This window comes from Sinocyclocheilus grahami, unplaced genomic scaffold, assembly GCF_001515645.1.
Source record: "Sinocyclocheilus grahami isolate Dianchi unplaced genomic scaffold, SAMN03320097.WGS_v1.1 scaffold621.1, whole genome shotgun sequence".
In the NCBI taxonomy this organism is placed as follows: Eukaryota; Metazoa; Chordata; class Actinopteri; order Cypriniformes; family Cyprinidae; genus Sinocyclocheilus; species Sinocyclocheilus grahami.
In genome coordinates this window covers 979,233-985,014 of record NW_015505800.1, presented here as the reverse complement: position 1 = coordinate 985,014, position 5,782 = coordinate 979,233, and the positions used below count along the sequence as shown (strand labels likewise).

General features: G+C 38.2%; 1 protein-coding gene across 5 annotated transcripts in view; it reads left to right on the top strand.

The window, feature by feature from the left end:
* Positions 1 to 389: 389 nt before the first annotated feature.
* LOC107557846 (semaphorin-6D-like) overlaps positions 390 to 5,782 on the top strand; it is a 44,250-nt gene continuing 38,857 nt past the window's right edge. For all 5 annotated transcript variants that reach the window (XM_016241412.1, XM_016241409.1, XM_016241411.1 and 2 more), the window contains exon 1: positions 390 to 1,126. The gene's annotated coding sequence lies outside the window, so the exon portion shown is untranslated. The remainder of the gene's footprint in view (positions 1,127 to 5,782) is intronic.

The following is a 5,782-nucleotide window of genomic DNA, read 5'->3' as shown; positions in this document are numbered from 1 at the left end:
TGGTTCGTTGTCCTCCCTTCCCAAAACAGTTCTGTGGAAAAGATTTAACAAGCAGCTTACTGCTGGGGGAAGGGATTGGGAAAAGAGGGGGGCCCCTCAGGATCACCAAGATGTGAGGGCCTCTACACACAAGAGATCCAAAATGCTTTATTGGTGCATTAAAAAGTGTTGCAAAAGCATTAATAATATTATATACATATCTTTATATGTACAAATATATACATACACACATGCAGACAATAAAGGTCTCACACTCTGGCAGGAGAAAGAAAAAACAGCCGAGCAAGGGAAAGCAGCCAAAAATCACATCTACTAGCGCTGGAGTGGATAGAGGGAGTAGAGAGAGAAAGAGAGAGGGATAGAGAGAGGGAATGGGGAGGGATCAGTTTCTAGGCTATAGGCTGTGGTTGGCTCTGCTGATGGAAGGACTCGGGATGGATCGAGTTACACCATTTGCCGTGCATTAGTTTGTTTTCCCCGCTCGGAACGCAGAGAGACACTTCAAGCTTGACTCAGAGTTGTTGCGATCCAAATCGCGTAAAGAGAATCACGGATTCAGATGAGAAAATGCAGCGTTACGAACGTTTGAGCCGGTAAAAAAAAAAAGAAACGAAAAGAAAAAGATTTCCAAAACACCAGAAGTACTCTAGTTCTATTTCTGCAGCGCAAAAAAAGAAAAAAAAGAACTGGAGCTATTTTTATTCACACTGTTACCCGTTCACATCGATTCGGATTGTTTATAAGCGGAGTGACGCACGCGCTTAAAGTTCTTCATCTCGAGATAATTACTTAGTTGGCTTTAAGCTATTTGGTTTGGGTTGTATTGGTATGGTTTGGTGAATGACGGGGGGGTGGTACTAGAGGAGAGGGAGGGTCTTGGTGCCATTTGATCGGTGAGCTTTTGAAGATCACAAAGCTTTATCCCGAGGACGAGCTGGACGAGCCCCACGGGCTCCAGGAATTGGTTGGCGTGGTTCGGATAAAACAAACACATGAGGATCTCTTGGCTTTGTGGACCGAGCTGCACACATGCTTTCTGATCTTCACTGGATTTAACAGCGTAAACCACTTTGGAATATAACGCGGAGGGTGTCATAGTCTACATGCTCGTTTGGAGAACGTTCAGGTAGGATTTCTGTTGTCCTTCTCACACTTTGTTGTCACACATATTTTGGAGTAAATGGAGTAGATTGCTGTACCACAACTTTTTTTTCTTCTGCATTTATTCAAGAAGGCTGGAAGCGCTTAAGTAACTGATTGTATTTGGCATTATTAATGAGAAAAACAGTGCCACACATCCTGTTGATACAGTGCGTTTATTCGATTAAAGGGAAAATATATTTCTTTTTAAATATAGTGTTTGTATTATGTTTGTTTTTGATATCATAATATATAAATTAGCCTACAAAAACGGGATTTAAACAACTCAGTGTGAGAAAACACACAAAGCTGAAACAGAAGCTGATTCAAGCGTTTGATTCCTCAAATGTATCGTTTCTATTCTTGCATATAATAAACGGGATAGATGGCACAAGGGTCAGAAATTAACCCGACTTAGGCTAAAATGCCACAGATATTCATAATATGGGGGCAACATGCTGTGAATTCCCATGTTTGTACCTAACAACTGAAAGGTAAATAATATAAATACTTGTGTTCATACACTTTAGTGTCACTTTTTCAATTCATTTGAAATAGCCTATTTGGCATTGGGCGGCATGATTGTGTTTTAAATTAGAAAAATAATAATAATAAAATGAAAAATAGCCCACCTAAAGGTCATAAATGCCCCTGAAAATCAATGCCAGTTATACAGATATATATCCAACCATAATGCACTTCAGACCCCACCTGTCCCGTAATGATGAGGGAGCCAAGTTCGCATAGTAGTAGGCTACAACGAGAAAGATTTAGAGCCTTAAATTCATCTTACCTTTGCCTGGGAGTTGCATCATCACAATTCAAACTGATACGATCTCTTGAGGAACAAAACAATAATAATATCTATACAGAATATGGTCCGAGGGAGGGGGAGGGAGAGAAATAGTGTTGCTGTTGTTGTGTAAAGTGGGTTTTGGAGCCCACGGTCATGCATTAACACAATCAATTTCCCAGCAGAAGCCATTACTGACCCAACACTCCTCTGTTGTCTTTATGCATTTACTGCAACTCAAGAGATTGGTCACAGCTCCAGCTTGAACGCTTTGATTCACATGCTCTGTTCAGACTGAGAGGGGGTTCAGGTCCGGTTCCGAGTGGAGAAGGTTTAGTTTGAAGATGCTTTATGCTGTTCATCTGGGCTGAATCGGTCATAGATCAACTGTTGAGTAACATCTGAGATGCACTGTGATAAATAGTCCACGCACGTAGCAAATAAAAAGAAATACGTTTTTATGTGAGTGGCAACCGTCAGAAGAATTAATGAACTGAGTGAATGAGTCGTTAGAACGAAGAGATTGCACAAGTATCTTGTTTTGTTCTGTGGAAGCGTGTTGAGGCAAAATGCTACTGAGGCAAATGTTGAGTGCAAAACATGAAGTAGGGGGAGATAACATTTTTATTTATTTTTGTGATGTCTCATAACTTCTTATATTTGAGTGGGCTGTAAGACTAACAGAAAACATAAGTTTAAATTATGTACATCTGTTGTACATCAAATTAAATTTTCTTTCAAAACAATTGTTATGCCATAACCTCAATCCACCCATTTTATTTTAAACATGTTTAATTTACAACGGTAAACAAACATTTAAAACATTTAAGCAATTAAAATATTTTAATTCAAAACCAGCAAGCAAAAAAATGAACGATAGAACAAATGCATAAAACATAAGCTAACAACTAAAACATCAGCTAAAAACAAAAACATGGCTTGAGTGTATGTTTGTGCTGAGCTTTTGTCTAGATTGTGAGAACCGCTTGTCCTCACAAGGACAGTAAAACCTGAAATCACCTACATCGTGCGAAGCAGCCAACGTTCCCCGTGAGGAAAACAGCTTAATAAACAAACTAAATAACGTCTTAATTAAAAAGCAAGAAAGCAGTTTTGTGAGGGTTAGGTTTAGGGGTCAGTGAGAAAAAATAAAATTTGCTTAGTATAAAACCAAGTCAATATCAAAGGAAAATCTCCACAATGAAAAAAAAAGGCTTGTGTGGATGTACTGTATATCAAATTAATTAGACTTACAACTTCTACTGTGACCTCAGAAGGGTGCTGGTCACGTATGATAGTTCACCCCGTAGCTCATTTTTAATTGGTACAACACTCCCTGCTCTTTTCTAACCATTTCTTGCTGTTTGACCATATGGAAGTTAATGAGATGTGCTGTTTTCCCAATGTATGCTTTAGTTTATTTGTCCTACATGAATGTGTGACACTGAGTTTAAAAGATTAATCTCTTAAAAATACTATAAATGCAAACCACAAGAGTGCACGGACCCCCTGCATTTCCTCTTATCTCTGCTGAACCTGTCAACCCTCTTTCAGAGAGCGCCATAACATCTACCTCTCCTGAAACTTCACCATGAAGCAGCTTCAGCACTTTTCATGTGGGTGTGTGAATAAAGTCAGTCACAACAGCTGGTCACATTGTGTCCACTAAGCCCACGCCAGTTGTCTTGTGTTCAGCCTCGGTCAGGCTTGAGTAACTGATTTAACCTTTAAAGCATGGAGGTCTCTTCACTGGCCGGGATTGAATGGACCTCGAGCTCCCTATTGTTCCTTAACACACACACACCTGCAGGAGATGACTTTGGGAGAGTGGGGGTGGGGAGTAAGGCTGCACAGGTGGGGTGGTGACCAGTTTTACAGCTGTGGATTAACAAATTGTGACTCCTCAGCTGTAATCCCACTGTAAACAACTGTGATTTCAGTGCTCTTGTGTGGGAGCGCTCTAATCTTAGCGCGAGTCTCTCTGAAACCACACACATCACAACTGTTGAGTTGTGAAAACAGATACGAGGGCCCATTTTTCAAGATCATTTTACAGTTTTAGTTGCCAGTATGACCAAAATCGTATGACAGTTTTATCAATATCTTATAAATTTTTTACCAATATCTTAACAATTTTATTACTAAATAATTATATTACTAAATAATATACATTTTACTAAATAATAAAATTACTAAATGGTAAAAGATACTAAATAATATTTAACTGGCTCTATATCAGCATGGCTGTGATTAGGCCAGAGGCACGAGGCCGAGTGCCGGAGGCAATCACAGCCACTGATATATAGCCGGTATCGCTCGAGTACGAGAGTGATATTGCGTTTATACAACAGTTCGACGCAACGTGTGTCATTAAACAAGAAACAACGGAGTGCCTAATAAAACCCTCTTTTGTGCGGAACTACTTCCTTCCGCCACGGATTCAAAGCTCAAGTTGACAGTTAAACATACGTCGCTTTTAGAATTCGTATCAAGGGCATGTGCTGTTTCAGTTAGGTTATTAGTAGGGATGCACTGATACCACTTTTTCCAGTACTCGCCCGATACCGATACTTTTATTTTTGGTACTTGTCGATACAGAGTACCGATACCAATATTTTATTGCATTTGTAAATTTTTTAAATATTGGGTACAGAAACCAAAAGAGTATGTATAATGTTAGTTGGTTAACATCATTTATCAAATAGATAGTCAAACCAAAATTTATTCAGACACCTTCAACATTTCTCACATTATCACTATATTTATTCTCTATAGTTTAGAAAATGGTAATAAAATATAACAAGAACTCAGAGTTAAACTGTGTCAGAACAAATTCAGCTTGATAATGTTAGATAACTTTTTGATAGAAAGGTATGTAGCCTAATGGATTACAATCAACCAAAAATTAGACAGCTGTTAGTATGACAGTATTTACACAACTATCAATACTTAGTCGGGCAAGCCTTAGCCTTAATGACAGCATATCTCCTGGGCATGCTGTCACCCAACTTCATGCAAACCTGAACTTCAGTTTTTTTTTCCCCCAGACTCGGTCTGAATAAGTTTTGGTCCCAAATTTGTTTTACTGATAGTCCACTGTATGAAGAAATGTTGGGTATAATTTGTCACAGTTTACTTTATTTTGCTATCCTCACTATAAATGAACTATAGTGTCCTGCACCCACTAGTAAAAAAATATCAAAAATTATATCTGGTCTCTGAATAATTTTTGGTTTGACTCTATGTCCTTTGGTTATTTTCACACTTAAGTATGCCCATTAAAATGTATTTTACAAGTTTTTGTTACTTTCACTGTTCATTTTTTTGCTCTTCACTGTTCTTTTTTTTTGCTCTATGGTACATCATCTTTAATTTAATACCATTAGAGCTGCTCCATTGCAGCGGCTTAGTACTGTAATCACGTGCTTTGCTGTAATAATGAAGGGAACCACTCTTATAAATCTCCTAACTGTGATATTTTCAGAAATAGAAGCCGCGTTTTTTTTTTCATCTGAAACCTACTGCGATTTATATTCCAAAGCCACTCATATAATGCAGAAACACTCAAGCAAGCAAAACACGCGCAACACGTGCACGTATTTGTACTGATGCAGAATAGTACAGCCTAGCGCATTTCACACAGGCTGCTAGATTCACTTTCGCCAGAAAGTCGTGTATGCCTAAGGTTAAAAATAAATTATGTTTTATTTCCTGTAGCGATACCAGTACAATAGCTCACGGTTCTCAACCAATCAGATTTGAGAACCAGAACAAACTGTTGTGTATATATATATATATATATATATATATATATATTAGTTAGTCAGTTAAAGATATAGTTCTTATGTG